The sequence below is a fragment of the Sturnus vulgaris genome, chromosome 8 (assembly GCF_052056855.1).
Source record: "Sturnus vulgaris isolate bStuVul1 chromosome 8, bStuVul1.hap1, whole genome shotgun sequence".
In the NCBI taxonomy this organism is placed as follows: domain Eukaryota; kingdom Metazoa; phylum Chordata; class Aves; order Passeriformes; family Sturnidae; genus Sturnus; species Sturnus vulgaris.
The window spans coordinates 29,168,785-29,193,888 of NC_142250.1; the positions used below are offsets into that span (position 1 = coordinate 29,168,785).

The following is a 25,104-nucleotide window of genomic DNA, read 5'->3' on the forward strand; positions in this document are numbered from 1 at the left end:
TGCATGCTGCCTCTTACAGCAGCAAGAGCTGCTGCAAAGGCCTTTGGGATTCAATTCCTCTTCCTATGTTAATTTGGTAGGTATCTAAATTAAATAACTAACCCAGATTCTTTCCATAATCTACAGAAATAGAAAACATATCTTGAGAGAAATTTGTACCACTCCAAGTCTCTCGAGAGGTGTCACTTGCTCTCTATTAAATAGAGAGGGAGCTTGGGCTCTATGTCCAAATAAAGTAGACCTCAGCATTTGAAGTTTCTTGATATTTCATTAGTTGTGCAATTACACTCAAACTAATTTTAACTTCCAGTATGGAAGTAGTTTGCTTGGCATACACAGGCATTGTGTATAAGAATGATTTCATTCCTATGGCTGTTAGTGAATATGCAAACAATAAATATTCAAAGAGGTAAGAAACCTTCCAGCTCTAAAAAAAGTAAAGTGTTACTATACTCTAAAAATCATCTCTGTTTTATGTCTCTGAAGGTTGACATTAGATTGCTTCCCTACAGTTTTCCTATTTGCATGTTGCTAATGAGAAATTGCAAGCCATTTCTTTTGCTGGGTTTCTAATGAACCTGATGTGTTTCAGTCTGCAGCCTCAATACAATTTTATCCCAAATACTGAATGTCAAGTGCCACTCCCATCCCTCACCTGTGTTCTTAAAAACCTAGTCAACTTGTCCTCTGGGAGAAAGGAAAATGCTAACAACCAAAATTACAAATACTTCATTGTCTTATTACAATATGCTTATTTACATAAATGCCCTCTATTCATCTTATTGGATCAGCCTGACAAAAACATAATTTGCATTTAAATAGTATGACTATAATTGACATCAAGTATCTGCACTTATTTTCATACTCTTATATCCCCATATAAGAGGCAGGGAAAAGCTTTTCCTACTCAGAGAACAAAAGATGAGGATGAGATAATAGGCAGAGCAATTTCTCAGATCTTATTTTCTAAGTTCTCCATGGACCCTGCACTTTCCCTCCTCTACAAAACGTGGTAGTGGAAGAAGAAGCAGAGAAAAATCAGGCTTGATCTGGTCAAGGAGAAATTGAATCAGTTTGGATGATGTAACAAAGTCACTTTTAGATAGCATATCTGAGTAGAAACATCCGAGACAAAAGATATAGCAAATGGAGAACACCAGCCATTGCTTTTGTTTGTGGGGGTCTGCATTTCTTTTTCTAATCAAGACAACTATCAAATCATACCATGGAAAGCAGAAGCATAAGTCCAAAGTATAAAGGTTTTCTTATCAGTCTGGAAGAAAAGGTTGTCACTTCGGAACTCCAAGAGAATGCTACAGAAAGCCCCTGGAAATTCTTGCAGTACCACTCTGCTGCAGGAAGGGAACTGGATTGCACCTGAGAGAAGGTGGGAGAAGTGGTGGTCCTGTTCTCCACAAGGAACAGTGGCCATGGAGTGAGAAGTGGAACAGGAAAAGACTAAACAGCACCAGCTACAAGAACTGGAACAGGATCCTAGAGCAGATTCATGCCTTCAGGCAGTAATGCCCCCTCTGAACAGCAGCTGCAGCCCACTACCTGAAACCATCCCATAGACATACAAAGCAACTAGAAACTGCTTTATCATCTCAAAAGGAAGCCCAAAACCAGAATGAATTATTGAAAGCTTCATTTCCTGAGGTTCTGGAATACAACACAATCATTGCTTGGATGAAGGAGTATGGCAATTATGGGATACTGATTACGGTTTATTTGGTGATGTTGTTGACACTCTGTGTCTCTCTTCTCCACTGTATTTCTCCTCCATAAAGCCACAGAAGTGTGTCATTGCCACATGACAAAATTCCTAAATGAAACATTTAAATGAGATGATTTGTTAAATCCAAGAAAGGCGAAAAAATTGTAGCAACATTGAGAGGATAAAAGCTTGCAGAGTTATACGAGCACAGCTGAGCTGCTTCAGCTAAAGCATCATTCTGAAGGCAATGGCCAGAAAGCAGCAGAAAGTTCACACAGGACATCCCACTTCAGGCAACAGGATGGCAACTCCCTTCACCAAAGAAGTTATTATCCAGTTATGGGCTGCAAGACTTGCCCAAGAAAGGGAAAGGTTAGTTACTCCTAACTGCTCCTATTGTGACCCCAAGTCAAAGTGGATTTTAAACATTTCCCAAGTCTTTGGGGTGGAAAAGCAAATCTCAGGAGTTCACAGAGGCTGACAGATAGACTGATGTTTATGGCCCTTACAAAACCCTCCTTTGTGTCAGTCTCAGTGCCACATTAGCACAGGTTTGTTGAGCTGAGCTAGCCTGATCTATTTGCTCAAATATTTTGTGGCTCAAGGACAGAAAAAGTCTCCATGACATTTAAATAGATCCAGCTCACTCCTTGTAATATCAGCAGCATGTGTTTTGTGTTTGATTTCTCCTCTTTTTAATCCAAATAATTAAGAGAAAGAACATCTTTAGAAAAGAAAAGCAAGAAAAATTCACAACTAAACCTCAGGCAGAAAAAGTTGTTTCCAAATATCCTCCAAAGCTAACACTTTTATTTTTTGCAAGACATTTTTTAATTAATCAAATTCAGAGAAATAAAATACTTGCAAGACTTCACCCTCAAATGAACATCTTTCAGCTGCTTTGCCAAGCCCAACAGCATCCTTTTCCCCCAGCACACCTGGAGCATTTGTCTAGCGCCCTCTGCAAGTTATATCAGCATCTCCCAAAAACCTCAGGTATTCTCAAATTTCACCTGGCCATGACCAAATATATACAAATACCAAATTCTTCAGATTCTTGACTCTAGCATCCAGCATATGGGCACTAGCCCAAGAATTTGCACAAAGGCATAGTGTGCAGGATGCCACACCAACCAATTTAAAGGGCCCTTTTCAATGCAACTGGATAATTAATCTTATTCCTCATGAGAAGAGGAAATGGCACCCAAGACTCCAGTAAGTATCTCAGACTTAAAGTGCAATATAAAAAGAGTTAAAGACAAAACACAATTAACTGAAATTTAAAGTCTCTTAGTAAAATTACCAATATTTCCTTTTTCTTATGTATTAGTGTCATCTATTGCAATCAACCCAAGATTTTCCCAAGAATATAAGCCAAAAGATTACATATCACCTTGTTTAAACAAAGCTTCAGTAAATGCTTCAGGTCTTTTATCAATACTCTGATTTGTCAAGCACTTTATGTCTTAAAGGTATCTAGTCAATTAAGTTGATGCAAATGCTACCAGAGTCAAAATGGCATTTTCTATTGCCTACAAACCTAAGTCAGGCCAATTACTTACTAAAAATTACAACCAAAAAATACTCTCCTTTATTTTACATGATTTGAGTTTTACAAATCTTTTACAAAGCTTTTGTATAATCCATCTGAGCTACTGATGGGATCTGGAAAACAATTTGCCTTATTTCCCTGCATTTTTGGAGACCAATGTACTTGTCAGCTCTGACAAAGGAAAGATTTTGGGTTTTTTCTGCCAAAATATGTCACTGAGTTACAAGCTGATTTGTAACTTTTTTTTTCAGATCAATTCTCCACACTCAGATTAGTCAGAATAAAGCAACCCACGGATCCACTCAACTATTTGAGACTACAGGTAAGTGCTCAGTGCCCACCATTGTAAATGAACCTTACAGGGGTCAAAAGTCAACTCATATACTCTAACAGGTCAGTGTTTGTCACTTCTTCCAGCAGAGGACTCAAGTTCCCTACAGACTTCTGGGCACTTGAAGACTCCACATCCTAATCTAGGCATCAATCTGGTGTCCAAGCCACATTTCTGTGACCCAGTTTTTTCCCCTTCACATCCTGATCTGCTTGTGAGCCCTCACTCCATTTCATGCTGTAAGTGTGCCAAGAACTTTCATTAAATGTGATTATCTCCATCCCAGGGATATCAGGGCACTGTAAATCACCAGCTGTTCTGCTCATCTCTTCTATGAGACATCAGTTTCAACCTGATGAAGATCAAACTCCAGCTCCAACTTGTTCATACCACAGACATGAATAGCTTTTGACCTGCTCAAGTGAGTCAGTTGAGGCACATCTAAATTTCATAGAGAAACACTTCTTGCTGGTCTTTATGACCCCATGGACCCTTGAATATGTTTGACTAAGGATTAAAGTGTTTTATAACAGTATCTTATAGCAATTTATTCACTCCTTTCTTGCTCTCATTCCTTCTGCATCCTCAGTGTCTAAAAGACATGTTTAGTTCCCAGGGAGCAGCAGATTGTTTAAGTTGCTTTCGTTGAATTCACAAATCATCTTGTCCTTTTCCCCCTTCACCTTGCATATCACCATTAATTATCTTTTTCCTTATATACTACTAAGAAATTTCTCCTTTTGTACCCTTCCAGTCCTCTTTTTTACTCTCCCACCCACTATTTGTGGGTTTTGTTATCCCAGCGTCTGTTTCTCTCTAATATTGTTTCAGTGCAGTCGTGCACATCAATCACTTATTTTAGAATATTATTTTCTTTTTTCTTTGCCTCTATCATTGCTGCAATATTTCATGAGGTATTCACTAGACATCCAGAAGCGCTACTTAATTACTTGCCTTCAGCCTGCAAGCCACTCACATGATCAGAGGCGGGAGCTCCAGAAGGCACAGAAAGTAATTTTCTGGCATTTTGGTTGAAATTTAAAAGACTTGTAACACCTAGGACAGCTACAGAAGTGAGCTGTGCTAAGTCAGTGGCCATTTCACAAGCTCGGGAGAGTTTTCAGCATAAGGATGATAATTATGTTTTGTACAGTTTTTCCTAATTTCTACTCCAGATATTTTTATCCTCTATGACAATTTCTGCTGACATATCTGTACAGAAATAGCAGGTTAGAAGCTACTACAGGCTCCTCTCAAACAGCTACCTGCAAGCAAGAGACTGCTTGGTTACTTTCCCCCTTCCACTTTTATTCAAAGAGTCAGGCAGCAAAGGAATCCTCATGCAGGCCTGGAGATGCAGTCCCAGCTAAGCCAAGAGGAAAAGTTCAGATAGAATTGGTCCATCTGCCAGTCTGCAGTGCCATTTCTCACCTTAGAATGACTAGAGAAGCCAGCCCTATGGGGCAACATGGCAAAACCCTACAAGGGTTATTTAGGAGAATCACACCATCCCACATAGAGCCAAGTTTGCAATTACATCCTTTCTGTCCAAGAAGCACATCCTTCAGCAAGCCAGCAGTGCATGTGAAGCAAGAGAGGAGCAGTGGTGCAGCTCAGGCTGCCTCAGCCACTCTTTTACTGCACAGTCTGATTTGGGCAGCTATTTGTCAGCCCACTTCCCTGGGCCTTCATTCAGCAAGGTACCAAAGTACACCATTCTTGCTATTTTAAAGCCAACTACAATGACAGTGATGGACTGCATCTGTCCTTAGCATTAGAGCTGCTTTTGGTGAAATTAGGGCTAGATAAGCCATCCATGGAACACACAGTGCTGATCAAACACCTGCACACGCTCAGGTTTCTCTGATGTTCCCTAAACATCAAATTCACCAGGATCAATCTATTTTTCCCAGTAAAACCCAATCCTTGAGCCCACACTGCTCCTGACACTCCCAGCCTGAAGCACATTGTAAAGGCATTAGTCTCTGCCTGTTGTCTTCCCTGCTGCCACTAACACCAGGGAAGAAATTAACTTTAGCAGACAGAGCAGCCAGGACAATTATTACTTCAGTCAGGGAAAGCACAGTATTATGTTTTCCAACCCTATTATGAAGGAACTCTAAAGCCTTAGGAAAAGCCATTATTGATGGACCTGAATAAGTTTGTAAATCTATTATACTGCATATCACCTAGACAACTTGTTTTTTCAGGTTCTGACTTGCATAATCAGTGAAAAACTGGGGCAGGGTGAGGGGATGTGGAGGGAGAAAAAGCCTTTTCTGCCTACTAATTAAATCATAAATAATAGCAGAGAACACAAGATATCCATTTTCTGTATAGAATCAAATCCCCAGGGGCTGACTGCCTCCTTCACTAACCCATCAAACTTCATACAGGCAGAGCACAGTTTCTCATTAACTGTTTTGGGGTTTTTGATGAAACAAAACCTTGGAAAACAATATATTTAAGTGAAGCAGCATTAAAATTACTTGTTTTGATAATATTTGACTAAAAAAACTGTTTTGAATTATTTATTTCATGATGAATTTGCCCACAAAGAGAAATGACAATGTTTCAAATCTGGTGATTTAATTATTCCATCTTATAAAGATTTTTTTTAATAATACTGCCTTATCCCAGCTCATGATGGATATAGCAATTTAGGAGAGGTACACACACAAAAAAATAACAAGAACAACAGTCAAAAGAAATCTGAGTTTTCCCTGTGAGAACATGGCTGTGACTGGAACACAGTCCAGGATTTGAGTGGCAGATAATTTGACTTTTCCTTCCCACAGTCTTTTGGGGAAGAGTGACAGCTACTGAGCCTCAAAAAACTCTTTTGGACAGGGCAGTGCATTATCCTACAAGACAATAGCAATTCTCCACCCAGCTAAGGAGAAACTGATGCACTGCTGGTTTATCTAATTCCTTAATTTTCTGTCTTTTCCTTTATTTCAGCAGCTGATATAATACCACCTAAAATGGATTCAACATCAACTTTTACTAAGTCACTTACTTTTCCTTGTTTCCCCTGCTAAGGCATTTCCTCCTCACTCATTGCAAACTCAAACATCTCTTGACAAACAATTCTATTTTCAGGGGAGCAAGAAACGGGGGGGAAGAGGAGAGAGGAAGAAGAGATGCTTGCAGAAGTTGACTCCAAAATCAATTTGAGCAGAGCTTTGTCTCCTCTCCATTCCCACTGTGCTGCATCCCCAGTGTCTCACTTAAACTGTAACTAATGAGCAGAAGCAGCAGGCTCAGCCATAAGGCAGCACCTGCAGCAGAGCCTCTGCTGTGGTGTCAGGTGGCAGAGTTCAGCAGTCCCCACAGCCATCCTCCCCACTCCAGAAGAAACCACGATCTCCCTTTCCAATTTATTTCCTGCCAGTCAAAGCCTAAGGCCTGCATTTAAATGCTGTACTCCGGATTTACACAGAGATGAAATCCCACCAACTCCAGAGGCAGCTGCTTCATTCCAAGTTGAGTGAAAAATAACCATGGCAGCAGCTGACAACTGATTAGTCCATCCCCAGATGGGAGAAGAAAAAGGTCTCTGACTAATCCAAGCTACTACATAAAACACACAGGCAGGTCAGCTAAGTGAAAAAAGTGGGGTTGACAGGAAAAATAAAACTGATTCTGTCACTAAGAAATGCTTAACTTTCCTAGGGACAAAGTATTGCTTAAGGGATCACAAGATCCCCTGGCTCAAATCCTGGGTGCATCTTTTTAACATATTCTTAACATATTCTCTGCATTCTTCTCTCCAAATCTTCATCGTGGAAGCTTCATCAAAATTTATGCAGGTTTTCTTAGCTTGGCTCAGATCTTGGTGAATCTGGAGGAAACTCCAAGACACAGTAGGAAATATTGCCCTGGTACAGAAGCAGCCCGAAGTTACATTAAATTACAACTAAAGGGTGATTCCACAGCAACATGGAAACCAATAGGTTTCGGTATTTATTTATAAATAGAAACTATGTTTAAGAAATTAGTATTTATTTTAGCATTATTAGAGCACTAAATGTACATCAAGACACTGTTACAAACATAATGCATGCAGCCACATCTGTTTTTACCAACAAGTTTCCTATTTGAAACCCATAGGAACTTGGTCCAAAAACCCACAAGAAAACGTTTTATAAACAGTGTTAGAAAATAAGTGAAGTGAAAGAATCACTTAGGCCTTCCTTGGAATCAGCACACTTGAGAGTAGTCAGAAGTAAACCAAATGAGAAACTCAATCCCTGTGCTGGGCCTAGAAACAATTTATATTTAATAGAAAAATAAATAAAAAACCCCACAAAGTATCACCAAAAAAACCCACAAAAGAACCCAAAAAAACAACAAGAAAAAAACACTTCCAAAAAACCCAACTAACCCAGAATATTTGTCTTCAAGAGGATGAAAGGAAAAAGCTCTCCACTTATTTTCTCTACTTTGATTTAAAAGGTCTTACACAATCAGGCTCCACCTGAAGTGGTCTGCTATTTATCATATCCATCAGGTTACACATCCTCAGCCTAGTGTTTCTGATGACAATTGTACTCTACCACTCAGAAGAAAAGCCAAAGCACCAAAATAACCAGAGGCTCTATAAGTGTCAAAAAGTGCTCTAGTTCAGGAAGAAAGCAAATATTCAGTTTTGGTCCCCAATCATCTGCCCCAATAACAATTTTACTATGGATGAAGAACAGGAGAAATATTTTTCTCCTATTAAATAGCAAAACAAGTAACTAAAATAAAGCATGGTTTTAACTTTAGCTTTTTGGCTTTCCTCAGAATCCAGCCAATATTTCAAGGGAAGAACACTGTGTTCCTGCAGTGAGCTACACTGCTGAGTGAGACCAAAACAGACCTGAAGAGCTGTGGAGCACTAACTCAAGCATGTTCTGTTTATTCCTCCTGGAGAAGGTAAGTGTGCCTGCCCACCTTGTGAGGTGATACTAAAGAAGTCTGCAGATGGCTGCGGTGTGCTGCTGCTCTCACAGAAAAGGAAAAGAAAGGAGGGACAGCTCCGTGGTGCAGGACACTCCTGTGGATGTTTCTGGGCTGGGGCAGGAGCCCAGCAGCACCTCCTGGGGCAGGCAACAAGGTGAATAAGAGGATCAAAACAAGGGAGCAGATGGAGGTCTTGGAAGCTGCACACAAACTGTGCAATGTAGAAGTCACTGGGCTGCAGGACACAGGGACAAGAATGCCTGCAGCAGCAGAGCCAAATGCAGGTCCTTCACTGTGCTGAGAGAGCAGTGCCAGTCATCACAGAAACAGCCAAACCCTAAAGAGCAAGATTCAGATGTCTCCAGGAGTGTTACTGCACTGCACAGCTCTGACTCGACACAATAACTTTTTGTCAACTCACACAACAAGATAGAATTCTTATTTTAAGAGATTCTTGCTATACCAGACAGTGCTCAATTTTTCCCCAGACATTTTTCTTTACCTTCAAAACTGACATGTCTTAATCAAAAAACACCTTATGTCAGTATCGGTTTTGTTTTTTGCAGTACTCTCTGCAAACTTCTGTCAGTTCCCCACGTCTCCCACCTGAGCAAGGGGGATGTGCTCTCTCAAACCTGGCCCAAGGCCTGGCCACAACATTACTTATCTTTCTGCATCTGACAGCTCCAGTTAAAGCTTTATGTCAGAAAAATGGAAAGCACCTGGGAAGAAACTCAGCCTGTAATTACCTCTGCTCTACAGGCTCCCAGGATATTCCATGATGAAAGGAAATACTCTTCTACCACAGTTTTACTCAATAGCCACGTTAGCAGGCTACTACCTTTGCAGAAATAATGGCCTCAGGACTTGGATACTCCATCTGGCTTCAGCTCTGTAGTTTTTGTTGTGACGGGATACACTTTAGGTTTCCAGAGTTATTTACCACAAATCCCTTCTTTACATGGTCACAAGTAATAATTAAATCTTAGTACTGTGTGAAATAATGCAAGCGCCTTACAATTTGATGTGTTCATAATTACATTTATTTCTAAACCAATATGGTAGCTGTGGATATGAATGCAATGTTTCAGCATTTAGTTTAATATCAGCAGGCAAGAGAATAATTAGTTAATGGGCATGCAGTGTTTTAGTAAAAGGATGAAAGCATTAATTATTATTTCTTATATTTTAAATTGCTCTAATAGGCAGAGTCCTCCCAGAGTACATCTAAAGATTTATTATTCAGGTATTGTTTCATACATTGAAATTCAGGCTTGAAATTAGATGTTGTCCAGGGAATTGGTAATGACTATTATTCCTAATTTTTTTCCTTGAGAAGTAAATCCCATACTCTTAAGAAGTAACTCACAAAAGGCATTAATGATTCTGCATTACAGTTGTCAGCAAATGCACAAATTTGCCTAATTCAGCAGTGATTTCCAAGGCAAGTACTTATTAAAATGTCCTTGACCACCACATAAGTATAAACATTGTGCAATTGCAAACAACAGGAATTTTCTTTTGGTGCCAGCAATTTACAGGGTTGACCAAATTCAGAGGAAGGCTACTCAAGAACTTAGTTCCATGCAGGGACAGAGCACACAGGTTGGTAGCACAGCTTCAGACATGTCACAGAGTGGCAATAAGGGAGTTGTATGCTTCTCAATGTCAGAGTCATTTTCTGTTTGGAAGCTTTCATTAGCACCATACATGTAGCAGAAATTAAATGGTGACAATCCAGGGACAGCAGGAAGTGGTCTTTGCAGAGAAAGAAAAGCAGGAAACTCTCTCATGATGGCTTCCCATAACTTTAGCCAAATGCAGAGCTGCTGGCACTCAGGTTTTGGAGTTATTCACATCCAGCTTGTTGGGAGAGTATGCTAAGCCTCAGGGGCAGGGCTGCCCTTGTCACCCTTACAGCTCACAGACAGAGCTCACTCCAAGCTCTGGAGCTTCCACATCCTCAGACTGAGCCCAGCACCCAACAGGAGCTCTGCTGCTGGCACAGCAGGAGTTAGTGCCCAGAAAGAGCTGAAGCCAGAGCCAAAGCTCTGCCCCTCACCAAAGCCACTGTTCCCACCAGAGAGGAGCCTGAGATGCCCCACCCCCTGCCAAGCAAAGAGACTTTTCTGGGAACAGCCCAGGTGACCCCTGCCAGGAAATTCAGGCTCCCACTCTGGCCCCAGCTGACCTTCTTCAAGGAAAATAATGTTGATTTCCAGAACCATAGCTGCATTTTGAGTACAAACTGTTTTCCATGGCATGGCTGCAGCATTCAAAGGGGGAAGGTACAACAGTTATGCTCATTATCAAGCTCCAAGACAAAAGTATTCCCACCAGCAGAGCAAGAAGGGAGCTGTTCAAGACAAGGTACTACATCCATTATTTACATTTTGCATCACCACCAGTCTTATTAGTACATATATACAAACTGAAGGATTTTTTAATCCTCTTTCAGATGTTAAGTATTCCCTACATTATTTCCCATGTCAGTCTAGTAAGGCATATAAACAGATACAGTTTCATACTTGCTGAACATCTCACCATTGTCACCTAATTATTGTTTGTATTAATTAAAATACTGTATGCAGATAACATCAACGCTAAATGACAACAGATTGAAAGCATCTAAGCAATTCATCGTGTCACTAAAATATGCAGGCATGTTTCTCAGCACTAGAATGTCTCCTTTCTAATTTAGAGGTGAATTAGGCATTGCTGCAAGTTTGTGACTCAAAGATAATTGCAAGACACTTTTCCTGGCTTCTTGTGTTTTCAATTTGTGATTACTGCAAGAAGTTTAATAGCAGCTGTAATTCTCTGTGCCGCCCCAGAAGTCCCCAAGGGGCAGGCCACAATGCCAGTTTCTCAGAAGTAACCCATTACACTTGCTTGCTATAAAGATCAGAATGTAAAATAAATTTGAAATAGAATGTAATTAAGAACTCTTTTGCCAAGAACCATTTCCCTTCAGGACATTATTCAGAAAGTCTGAGTGTTTTGATGAAAACAAGTAGAGACCAAACCCCTGGCCAAGTAGCAAGGGCTACCTCTCATGACAATTACTTTCTTAAAAATTAAGAAGCCCCATCAATTGTCTGCTCACTGTGGACTAGGCTGAAACACAATGTTTTCTAAGTTGCTTAATGTTGAGTCACATTGCTTAGCTCACAAGAGACAAGTACCTAAATTCCCCATGAGGAAAGTTAAAATAAGGAAAGACAAATAGGTTTTTCAGAACACAGTCCATTGGCCAATTTCTCATATTGAAGGCTAGAAAAAAAAAAGGGTTTGCTGTTCTGCAGGTTTGCTTTTTTTCCCCCAAGTTCTACCTGTAATGCTAAACAGACTGGAGCAGGTGTTTCCAGTCACTTCAGCAAGGAAAAAAATTCTCCATTCAGTGATATGATTGAGACCAATTGGAGAACAGCAGAAGAAAGACTGCAAGCAAGATACTGGTACTGCATTGCTGAACATCTGTAACAAACCCATACAGCCAGGATCAAAGCATAGCTGGCATCATTTCATCCTATTGCAATTAAAGCCAACAAGCAACTTCATCAAAACCAAGGCAGTCAGTGTGAGGAAATTCTACCAGAATTCCCTCAGCCCAGACTCAGAAGTTCCTATTGCAGCCTTGTACTTAACACCCAGACCACAAGTCTTAATGTCAATTAAATGTGGGGAGCACACCCACACAAGCACTGAATATTCCCCATACTGAATCCCTTCAGCTTGGAAGCAAGCCAGCACAAAAAGTGTTGGAAGTACCTGGGAAGGGAATCTATCCCTCTTGCCTGCACACCTACTGAGATAAATTTGGCTCAGTGCTGCACCCAAGACCAGCACACAGTTCCATGGTGATCTCTCCTCAGACAGAGCTGCATTGTCAGAGTCAAAGCATTTGAAACATCATCACCTTCACAGCAAAACTCCATGCACCCAATGCTGCCAAGTAGCAGGAAAGAATTCCTGATCATCTTCCAACAAGTACTTCAGTGACACTTCATCTTATTTCTTCCCACAGAGGCACAACACTAGCCTGAAATTCTTTAATTTCTTTAAAGTACATAACTCCCTTAAACACACAGCAAGGTTTCGTCATACATTAAAAACCACAGGCCCCAGGGCCCTGGTGCCACCAGACCATCTCAGTAACAACAGATCACTTGTGAATTAGATGAAAGAGACTAAAAAACGAACAAGCAAAAGCTGCTCTCAAAGTCAAGGCAAACATATTTTTAGGGCACGAAAACAAGAAAGGGAATATAGAGCCCCCAGCAGAGAACTACAACAGAATTATATATTAAACATCCCCATCAGTGCAGGCAGACCATGAACATCACTGCCAGCATCACACACTGCCTCAGCTCTAACCAAATCCCTAAAACATTGTATTCAAGCAGATTTTGCATCTCAAAACACAATCAGTTGCAAGAAATCTTAAGGATCCCAAAGATACAAAAACCTGAGCCTTAAATCTGAAGCTTGATGTTATATGAGTAATTCCAGATGAGGAACAGAATAGCACAGACTCAAAAAACAAGGAAAGAAAATTTATAGGGCAGGCTGATTTAAAATAAAATAAAAACATTACAGAGCACAATGACTTATTTTCACATTTCCTTAGTTCAGCCATCACATCAGCTCAGCAGGTCAGAGCAGAACTCTCATGAGTCACTTCATGGTCTTTGTCTGACAGGGTACATGATGCATCCTTAACACAGTACCTTTTACAAGGGGAAAGAAATCCTTAACAGCTCACCTGCAAAGGGCTCCAACAGCTTGCAGGCAACCATCACATTTGCCTTCAGTATGGTCAGGACCATGTCCCACAATGAAAATGACTGTTCAAGACAAAAATAGTCCTATGGAGCAATGCTGCACCTTTGAGTTCACAGAGAAGAGCAGAAACTGACATTTCTTATCACCAAAGCAATGAAGCCAATGTGGGTGCTTGTACTGTCCCAGCCAGACTTGCAAGGCTTTACTTGTCCTTGGAATGCCTGAATGCCTGCAGGAATACACATCACCCTAAGGAGATGGTTTTTTGTGAGCACTGAGGACAGTTTTGAAACACTGGAGTTGAACAGTGGATATTTGGACATGCCCAAGCAGAATTTGTGCCCAGAATTCCACAGCCACTTTGGGAGCACTCAGTTGAGCCTAGAAGTCACAAGAAGCACATGCAGGGTGGATACCAGCAAGTCATCATTAGGTTGGGTCTTGAGTTGTCTGAATGCACTGGAACAGAGACTCACTGTTGAGCCAAGAGCCAGCACTGCATTTGGAGATACTCCTGCAGATTATATCTTCTCCCTGTTCAGTCAGGCCTCATGGGTCACCACCAGCAAGTCTTTTATATTCTGGTTGGTGCCTTACACTCCTTTAAGGAGGATCATTAAAATACTTTAGAATGCTTTAACCTATATGTTAAGAGTAAAATATAGGGTATTCCACCAGAAAGAAAGGACTTTGATTCCTCCCTCTTTGTGAAAGAGCACAAAGATGATCAGATGGAAGCAGCTACATGGATGTCACACAGATAAACCAGAACAGATACAGACCCACAGAGTGGGACAAGTGGGGAGAGCTCCAGTGTGACCCTGGGATCTGGGAGGACATGGCCCCCAGCAGCTCTGCAAGCCCCCTCTTCATCACATGTCAATATCTGCCAAGCCTCCTGTGCAGGCCCAACACCCACACACATTCACTTCTTCATGCAGCACACTTGTTTGTAGTTATTGCTGAGCATTTGCCTGTGTGCTCAACTTTTCAAAGCTGGGTTGCTGAATAAGGTCTTCATCCAGTGAAAGACCATTATTCACACAGCAGTGTTTGTTAGAAACCAGAACAATACATTATTCATACAGTTATTCCATTCAGTCAGCCTCACCCTTCCAACACCTCATTTTTCCTACTTAGTCTAGCACAGCATTTTCCAGAAATTGGGCATAAGGCTGAGATTTTTGATTTATTTTTTGAGGCCACTTGATATGTACCAGGCTAAAAGAAGCCCTACCACATACATACACACACATAAAAGCCTTTTTTCCCCCCTCCACTCACTGCATCATCCTTCAACTCTTTGAGTAAGACCCACTCCCTGCTGAGCAATGCACTCCATTTATCACCACCTGCAGAGAATCCTGCATCAGGATTTGGCTCTGTGCTGCAACAACCCACTGTCTGCTCTGAAGGTTACAGAGGAGTGCAAATACGTGTATTATACCCACTATTTAACATATCACCTTTCATCTGTAAATTGTCTGAAAATTCAAATTGAACTGATATGAAAGACGTATATTACATTTCCCTAAACTAAAACTTGGGTACAAGTCTTGGCTCCTCATTTCAGTTAAACCAAAACCTCTGGCTGCTACTGTAACCAGCATACAAATAAAACAAAGGATTTACTTGGTCATGAATTCTTGATTCACAAACACATTCACAAGAAAGCAAAGTGTCATTTAATATACAAGAGGAAAAAACAGTTAACAGCACAAAATGTAAAATTTGCACCTCTATTACACTACAAACTTTCTATCAATAAATTGTCCATCACTAATCAAGAAGCCTGCAGTAAATGAATTCCACCTCCATTTTTTAAAATTAAGTTTGATGTATTATTTGTTCATTGTGTCCTGTAAAGCTTAACTTCATCTGTTTTACAGCCCTCTGAAACTAGAAAAAGCTTCAAGCTGCCAGGTTCAGGGGACAGCATATGATGCAAGGACAGAATTAATCCTGTATCTTCCAGCATCTTTTGTCTTCCAAGCAAAAGTTTCAATCAAAACAGATCCAGCAGTTACACCAAGGTATAGTGAAAGTAAGGCTTACATGTCTGGACAGAATAACTTCTGCAATTTCTGTCACAAACCGCAGGCAGAGAGAATAAAAGGATGTGGGAGAGCACAGAGTTCCTATCACATTCCTGCCATGTACTTTGCACATAAACATTTTTATTTGCTACTTTTATTAAAAATCCAATATTTCCTTCCAGAAGCACTGATGCACACCCTCCTAAGAGGAGGAGCCAAAACATCTAGTCCTGGATGCCAACCCACATAGTTTTGGGTAAAGCTCATGATCTCCTCCACAGCTGCACTTTACCAAGACTCAGAACTACTTCAGTGAATCTTGGTATAAACAGTCTTATTAGAATTAGTTGGTTTTCTTTCCAGAGAAAAGCCTTGAGTCACTGCAGGTTTTAATCACTATTTTGGAACTGTACAGAGAGGCAGGCAGTAATGTAGCAAGAAAATGCTGACATTAAATAGACCATGAAGAGCACCTGGAGACAAATATATTTTAGTTACAGAATCTTTTCCACATTAAGAAACAAACAAAATGTAATGCTCTAAATCTCTGCCACATTTGCCTAGAGCCCTGTTACAGGCATCAGTATCTCCTGCAAGAGGATTAGCTTCCAGTAAATGTGATCTAAAGCCAAGTACCACAACTGCTGCAGAAGTTACTGCTTTAAGGAAAGAACTGAACTAGAGCTCCTCTATTCGCAGGGTAGGAAGCCTACACTCATATCTGGAGTTTCTCTGATTATTATTTTGACACAGAATAAAGAGCTCCCAAACCAGCCCTTTAAAGGGATCCCATAGCAAGATCTAGTACCTAATTTTCCTCAGGACTAATGATGAATTAGCTGTAGTTCACCACTATCACCTCACCAAGGCACAGTATTTATATATATGCCTTTCAACCAAACAACTTCAACATTTTCAGACATCAATAGATAATAGGAATATTCAGAAGTATAGTATATTTACATACCTAGTCTTCAGGCACATAACCACTTCAGCCAACTTCTGGATTTCTCTTGCCCCCACAGGATTCTCTAAACCACTTGTCTTTAGTAATACCTTCTTAAAAGAACACCTTCTTCCTACCAAGAAAACATATTAAAAACACAACCACCTTCAACTTAGCCTCTTCCTTCAGGTTTTATCTTCTTCAGCGAACTGGCTAATTAAGCCAGCAACTCAGCTTCACCTGGAGCAAATGGAGAAGGTCTCTTATTGCAGGTATGAGCAATGAATCACACAAATCATGTAACATTGGTAAAACATGAGTATTTTCACAGAACGAAGGAAAAAATACATTGGAAGGTGATTTTAGTAGAAAAGGACTGGGTCAGCCATTGTTAATATCTGTAGCATTGGAGATGCATGGGTTAGGTATGGATGTGCCCTTCCTAAGAGACATAGGATTAACTGAGTTTTACTAAAGGAAAAAAGTTCCCAGAGCAGCTGATGACTCAAAAACTGGCACAAGAAATCTTTGTACATTTTTTCTCTGCAGGAAAGATGTTCTCCTGATGAAGTTAGCAGCTAAATCAGACCAATATGACAAAACTGGTTGATCAGATGGAATTTACAAGAATAACTGGATGACAGATCTCAGGTTAGGTGGTCTGATGATATTTTTGACATTAAGACCCAGGCATAAAAGACAGGAGACAAGCAGTGGGTAGGCTGTGATTCACCCCTTTAAGTCCTTATTATCCAGGTTAACTTCCAACAGCTGGCTATTCACAGTTAGCTGCACGCTTTCTTTTTATGTGCCATGAACAGGTTTTGTAAGAAGAAATATTTTGGGTGTTCTTCTGAACAATATCCTCCAGAACAAACCAGGAGGATTTCTGAGCTGCCTCACTGTCCTTGAAACCCTTTGAAAGTGATTCAGTTTTTCTGGGACCCTGAAACCTCGCTGAACTCATGGCTCATCTGCTGCCTGTGGGATCTCGGAGTAAGGCTCTGAGAGTGGCATTGGGTCTTTTTCTCTCACCTCCTACCAAGATGTTGTCTTTCTTCCTTACAAGTTTCTTTATACAGTCAAGAACAGCTCAAGCATTTCCATATCAAACTGAACTTGGTTAGGACTGATCTCCAAGTATTGAGCATAGAAGATCTCACCATAGCAATAGAACCCTAAAGTCCACTCTCTCCCAAACTATAATTACCAGTTTTGCTCCTCTAGACTCAGCCCACTCAACTCTCTTTTTCAGCTAACTTCCAGTTTAAGTTTTCCCTGTGCTTACAGAGAAGGTTTCCCCTACTTTTTTCACTCAGCTTCATGTGCCTTTTGGTTGAGGTTATCTAATGGGGTAGTTAAATGTTTAATCTTTGTCCCTTAGCCAGAATTAGCTCTGTTCCACCCAGAGTCTTTTCTTTGATTAATTAAAAGGAAGGAGGAAGCTATACAGTAACTCTATTGCTGTTTTCTACTGAATAGCATTAAGTGTTCTGGATATTATCTGACAAATGTGCAGAACCACAAAACAGAACTGATAATAAATATAAAGTTGATAGTATTGTAGCAATACTAACACCAGTGATATCAGTTAGGAAAGTCATGACACACTATGCATTACTCAAGGAATTTGGCTTTTTTTGTTGTTTTGTTGTTACTGCTGCTGAATTAAAACAGGGTGCACTGTTTTAATGACATAACAGAACTGCATAAGGCTCTTCACATGTTGCTTTAACATCATGGACAAATCTCCAGTCACCATTCCTGTCCACGCTATTTTCTAAAGGCAACTAAAATGATTTCCTTTTTATTTTCCGAGTAAAGTGTGAAACTGTTTTCAAAACTAATTAGCACATTGTGTGGCGAGTAAAAATTAGTACAGCAATTGACATCACAAAACCCTTACAAGTCCACAAGAGAATGGGTTTTGAAATAATTCACCTAAATCTTCATAAGATCTTGAGCCCAAAGAGACAGAGAAAATCACCACAGAGATTTAGTGTGAGCTCCCATCAAAGTACTGTCATATGTAGGAATATACTGTAATTAAATGAAAAGTAAACAGTATCTTTCTTTGCTTTGCAATGATAAAAAATAGCCTGTGGTCACAAATCTGCACAGTCTAAATCTCCTGCACCTGTAGTTTTCTCCTTCTTAGAAAATAAGAGGAAGCTCAGAGACACTTCCAACAGCTGCAGGCAAGCAACAAAGAACTTGTGTTTCTCCACCCTGCTAATACAGATGTTATTGTTTGGGTTTGGACCAAAGTGAAGCTCTCCAACTTCCCAGGAAATCCATGGAACCAACTGGGCAAGGAGATGTATTGTTAGATGCGCTTTGGCATTAAATATTCCTTAGAAGAAAAAGCTGTAATTTTGATGTGCAATCTTTCACTAAACATTAAATGGATTTTTAGTGTGAAAAACAAGCAAATAAACCAAATTCCCAAATATACTTCCTTTCCTCTCAGTCTTTTGTCCAGTTGGGGTTTTTTTTTATATGGAGCTATCACTTTGTAATTAGCTGGCTACTCTTCTGGTTCATGAGTTAAATGTTTATTTGATTATTTCCTTTTCTTTGCCTAAGATACTTTAGAAACTTTCTATTCTTCCCAGGTACTAGAGGTATCTCCAGTAAAGAAGCATATCCTTGACTTTCCAGTCACTGTAATTGAAGACTGCTCCACTGACCCAAATCAGCTTCCCAGAGCCCAGCTGAAAATTCAAATACTGCCAAACATTTGGTAAGATCCCATCCAGAAGTGGCTTCATCAAAGCACCCACAAAGGAAGATTTCACCCCAAAGGAAGAACAGAAGAAGACAAATTACTTGGTCAGGGCAGTTCCCTGCAGTGGGGTGCCAGGATTTCCCCTGAGGGGTGCAGGAGGTGGCCAGGTGGGTGTTTCTTTGGCTAAGAACTGTTCAGCAACTGATTTATTTCTCCAGGGTTTGGAAACCTTGAGAATATCTTTCTTTAATTTCAACTCACTGTTTCCCATTCTGAGGGATCCATAACAAACTGACAGTGAGGTCTGAGTGTTGGCTGCTGCCTTTCCTTCCACAGAACTCAGGAGCATTTTCTCCACAGCATTTTAGCCCAAAAAAGTGAAAACAAGCAGAAGCAATCAATCATCCAAGAAAAAACACTGTAGAAACTGTTTAGTGGATGACTTCTACATCTGGGATACAGCAGCAAAGGACATTTCAGAAAGACTGGAGTGCAGACAAAGCTGTGAGATATTTCCAAGAGGTTAACCTGGCACATGGGATCCTTACAGGGACCATGCACCATGGGCAGGGACACAAAGAGCCATTAATGCCCTCCAGGGCTGCCAGTGGGACCCATCCTGCGTTTGAAGGATTACATTTGCAAATGTTAACTCCAGAATAAAAGCCAACAAAAAACAACCTTCAGTTTTATGATCTCAGTAGTTTTCTGGGCTCTCCTTCAACTACATCAACACTTGCTGGGATTAGACTTTATTTGAGTTTGTTTTTTTCAAAAACATTGCTAGGCAATTATCTTCAGTACCAGATTAGGTGATCCAGCTCACAGTTCTCAAATGCTGGAAGTCTTCCTCGCTCATCATTAGCACTCAGTTCACCGGCTGACTGAATTATTGCTTGAAAGTACTTTTGGATTAATTACCTCTTGTGGGGTATTTGGAGCTGTTTGAATCACTGTAAATTAATTTCTTGATCTTAAATTGTAAAACATCAGAGAATTGGACTCACAGAAATGCTTTATTCTACCCTATATTATACTGTTTGCATCATTTACATGGCTTCTTACAACCCCTAGCTGGACTGAAATGCATATTCCAAAATAACTGTGTCCCATTATACAGGTAATTAAGGCACAATTAGATCCTTGACACCTTTAAAGTTTTCTCTCAGAGCTGCAGGGTCAATCCAAACTATGTTGATTTTCTTTTTCCCTCTCCTACATCAGAGTTCTTAGCCAAAAGCCTCTTTAAGATTTACAAAGATTTCCTGAGAGCTGGTAGACGTGTATGAGCCAGGGGTTGGAAGCTGGATTTCATTCTTTGCCTCTGACTTTCCAGGCATCCTCAGGCCTCTCAAATCACTGACTTCATTTACCAGTCACAAGGGGTACCACTTGCCATTCACATTAATTTCCCATCACATGGGAAAAAGATATTTAACATTTTGCAAGGACATGATAATTCTATGGAATATTTTTAAAACCTAATATGAGATATACAAAGGAAAGGGAAAATATGATTATTCAGTTCTAATTGTCCTATTCTTCTGCAGAGCACAAAGTAGTCAGCTACAGGTACGATTTTATACAGTTCAGTCTGTTTGCTTTTTTCAAATTGTTCATCAGTGCTTAGATGGAGAAAATTCCTGTCTATCACTGTGGGATTAATACTGTAAGATTTCCTAAAAGAGAGCTACACCAAAGAAAATTCTCCCTGATATGAGCAAATAAATTTCATGCATCCAAACAGCTCACTTTTTAAAATATCCTATTTTGGGATATTTGTGGCATGATCCATCCTAGAGCCGTTGAATTTTTCGACTCCACGATTTTCTAGAAGTGGAAAGTCTTTATTTTTTAGAACTAGCAGAAAGAAATAATGATATTTTTAAACCCTCAAATGCCAGAAGATCAATATGAAATCTGCAGAAGTACAATCCTTCACAATTTTAAAACAAGCCTTTTTTAAGAAGTAGTTCAAAGTGCGCCTCCTGGACCAGCTATTAAAACAAACACATTTCAGCTTGGAGATTAAAGTCCATGATTTTGCCAAGTTTTCCCGGGATTTATTCTGCAGTTTGCATTGTGCAACGAGTGATTCTGTGCATCACATTTCCCATTGCAGCAGCCTCCAGCAGCGGGAACCAGACAAGACACAATCTGTTCAGTCACATCTTCAAAGCAGGAGTCACAACAAACACTCAATATTCCCACTTCACATGGAATGAGCTGGCGCATTTATATTAACCATTATTGTGGGCATTTAAAATCTAAAAGAGAATTGCCAATAGGTACCTAAATACCCCCAATATGAGTTCTCATTCCAGAGCTTACATGAAATGTGATCCTAATAATTGCCCCACTGCTTGCCATGACAGTGGTGGCCACTGATTCCCCAGCTGGGGCCAGACCTTGCAGTTCATGTTTACTACCACTAACATCACTTTTTCCTCTCTGTTGACACAGCCAGAAGTGCAGACAAGGTGGTCTTGGGCTGAAGGAAGTCTCTGAGCACTGCTAAAGTTAGGAATAGAATGTTTGGTCCTTGGATAAAATCACGTAGCAGCCAACCAAAGGGACATGTGTAGCCCAGAGCAGCAGAAAAGAGCTATTAAAAGATAATTGCCTAATTAATTACTTGAAGACTTCTAGAGCATATGAAGACATGAAATTGAAGACTTGAAGGTGCCATTGAAGATCTGTAACTGCTGTGGCTTCTCAGCTGTGAAAGCAGAGCCTTTCATATCCCCATGAAGGAGCACATCCTCCTCCTTGCTGGCTGCTGGAATTCTCTGCTCCCGGGAGGCCCTGCCAGTGTTTACCCCTGGGAGCTTGCAGAGAGCTCTGGCAGTTTCAATATTAGTCAAGCAGGATGTTCAAAGCCACATAAGGCATTTACAGGCCCAAATTCCACTAATTGTAGAAGGAACTGAATGCTCAAAAACCTTAGGGACCATCAAGTATTTTACCCCCATTTTCATGTATAAGATTTCCTTTAAAGGAAAGCTTTTGGTCAGAGATGCCATGGGGAAAGCATTGGTTTGCAGCTCCTCTTGCTGAACTGATTACAACAAGCAATGAGTTAATGAGTTTTCTTTGTGGTTTCTTAGTCCTGTTTGTAGAGATGATTTTTTTATCACTTCTAAGCTCTCTGTTGGACGTGACAGCTACAAGGTGGGGTGAAGAAAGACGATCTGTGCAAAATGTGCTGCCAGTAGCTAACGCATAAAAGTTTTAAATCACTTGCTTATGACAAGCAGAAGGACTCTGTGGCTAAGGTTTACTGACTCTCTGACACAGCAGTTCATCACTCCTGGCCATTCTGTCTCTCTGCTTGCTTCTACCAGGTAAAGTGCTACTAGAAATGAAACAAATGACAGCACAAGCTCACACACGTTATTTTATTACTGATGGACCCAAGGCACTACCACAACCTTCAGATGTTTATCCTGATGGTTCAGGGAACACAAGCATTCAAGCCTCAGATTTTATTTCACCTTGTTCTAAAGATGGAGATTAGCCAGGTAAGCATCCTTTGCTAGGTCAGTCATAGGAGATTTCACAGGAATTTAGTCAGGCTGTGATACTTTTGTTGATCCCACTGCAGATGCAGAGAGATGACTCCTACATAAGGTAGATCTTTCTGAATTGCTGTGTAGTCTGGCACACTACAGAGACTCACTGGAGGGCTCCTGCACACAGCTCTGCACACAACTCTGTTCAGCAGTGCTGTGCCTCCCCTCCAGCCCTGTGGTCCCTCTCCAGGGCAATCTTCCCTCTGCCTGCAGGGACAGAGCACATTTTTGGTGCCAGCAATCACAGAAGTTTGCTAAAGAACGCAGCTTCCACAGGATTCAGTTAATATTTTAATATTGTACAAGAGATCAAACTTGAGATGTGGTTTGAAGCATTTGTTAACCTTAGCAGACAGGTATTGAAAGGGCAGTAACCTCCTCCTGCCACCTTCCTTATCCAGGTAACAATCAATCTGCTCCCATGTCTTTCCTCTCAGGGTCATTTCCCTTGCTGCTTTCAGACAGTTTCATACATGAGAAATATTGAAAGAAAAAAATGTAAAACTCCTTTCTTAAAACATTTACTACAGAACAAAGTAACAAGAAAACTCCATCTTTCTGCCACACAAGCTCTTTCTCAGGAAAAAGGATTCGAGGTACCTTCAGTGTCCTGGGTGGTTTTCAGAGCTCTCTACATGAACAATTACAGTCATTGAACATGTCAGTTCGGTGGCCAAGCCATGAAGTAACCCAAGAGCCTAATTCCTGAATGACTAGGGAGAAAAATCTCTTCTAGGCTTTTAGGACAGTATTAAGATCAGCAGGAGGGATGCACTCACAGTGCTGTGGCCTGGAACTGGGCAGAGATGGGACCCTGCAACCCACACTGATAATCTGCAATTGGGAAGGAGGACAGGCACCTCTGCAGCCTGTTAGGACTGAGGGAAATAAAAGGATGAAACAGCAACCTGTTTCTTAATTTTAACTTCAATTTTTGAAGGAAAAGTCCTAACTTTAAAAGTCCTAATTTCTTCCCCAAATCGGGCAGCAGCTTTATGAAAGCAAAAGTGTAACACAGCCCAAGTTCAGGGGGTCAGAGTACACCCTGAGAAGGAAGGATTAAGAGGGACTCTCTGTTCCTACACACACAGATACCACATGCAGGGCACATCCACACTACCCAAATCTCTCCATGGAGCAGGAGGAGCTGATTCCTGCTATGTTTTCTTTGATTGGCTGAGTCTCACTGCCTACCACTACTTGTATGCTTCTCTGTTGTAGAAGTGAGGGATAATATTGACATTTAAATTAAAAATTATCCCACAGCAGGAAAACTTACCCTGACACAGGGTGATACAGTGCTCCCCAACTAAAGGGCAGCCAGTGAGCAGAACTGACCATCATAAAAAATAAACTTTACATTTCACATCAGAAACAATAAACAATAAATTTCACATCCATATGGACCACCAAAAGGCCTATTCCATACTGAATTCACATACACTGATGGGTGCCCCAACATCTAATCCAAATGATCAGTTGCAGAACAGGAATAGCAGTTAAAGAGAAGAAGGGGAGATACACTTGTGAAATATCAAGTGGGATATAGAAATAGAGCTCTCCTGCACATATCCTTATGAAAGGAAAGAGATCATCTCTTTGATCAGTTGATGTGAATTGGAAACCCTTTGTAAGCTGGTCAGAGGAAATGCCTCTCCCTGTGCAGGAGCAATTAATGCAAACACTAATGAGCCTTTGAAACTTGTTGATGCTGCACCACTGAGGCAAACAGGAGATCACACAATAAAAGCTATCCTGCATTTCAGCCAGTGTTCTGAGGCAGGAACTTGGAGATCTGGAAATTAATTTTTAAGGTAAGTTATTTAACTGTGAGAGTTTTTTGATTTATGTCTTATCCCACACCCCAAGCTGCTATCAGGGGCAGGATAACACAGACATGATTTTCTCACTGCAGGACAAATCCTGCCTTTTGATACTCCACAGAAACTAAAGAGACATGTTAAGGGTTGTGTTTATTAACTCTACAGTATCATAGATAATTCACTTTATTTCAGCTCTGCTGAGCAAATGAAAATCCTTGGTTCTTCCCTTCTGGAAACCTAATTCCCTCAACCACTTTGGAGAGGTACTCAGCTGAATTAAATTCCTCCCCAGAGAGATTTTGTAAGTACAGTAACACTGTTTAAAGATCACTGCCAGGCTGCCCATGCCATCCAAAATCCTTCTGGAAGTATTTAAAACAAGCGGAGTGGAGAGGTTGAAGTGAAGGAAATGTGAGAGTTGTGCAAGTATGTGATAACCCTTCTGAGAGAAAAAGAGTGTGGTGATTACCTGAGTCAAGAATCAATTTCCAACCCAGCAGAAACAGCAAGCTTGCTTTTTAATTTGTGATAAGATGAAACAAAGCTATAAGGAAACTCTGATCACAATTTTATAATAGGTTCTATAAGAAATCCACTAATAAAAGTGTGTTGAAAACATGTTATTTAAGTTTTGTGGTAGAGATTCAAGAGACAGAATCCAAGAGCT

The 25,104-nt window shown here is 40.5% G+C and overlaps 1 long non-coding RNA gene across 1 annotated transcript in view; it reads right to left on the reverse strand.

Moving 5' to 3' along the window:
- Positions 1–16,731, reverse strand: part of LOC148223046 (uncharacterized) — a 133,454-nt gene extending 116,723 nt beyond the window's left edge. The window contains exon 1 of the long non-coding RNA XR_015805030.1: positions 16,336–16,731. This is a non-coding gene — a long non-coding RNA (uncharacterized LOC148223046). The remainder of the gene's footprint in view (positions 1–16,335) is intronic.
- Positions 16,732–25,104: the final 8,373 nt, after the last annotated feature.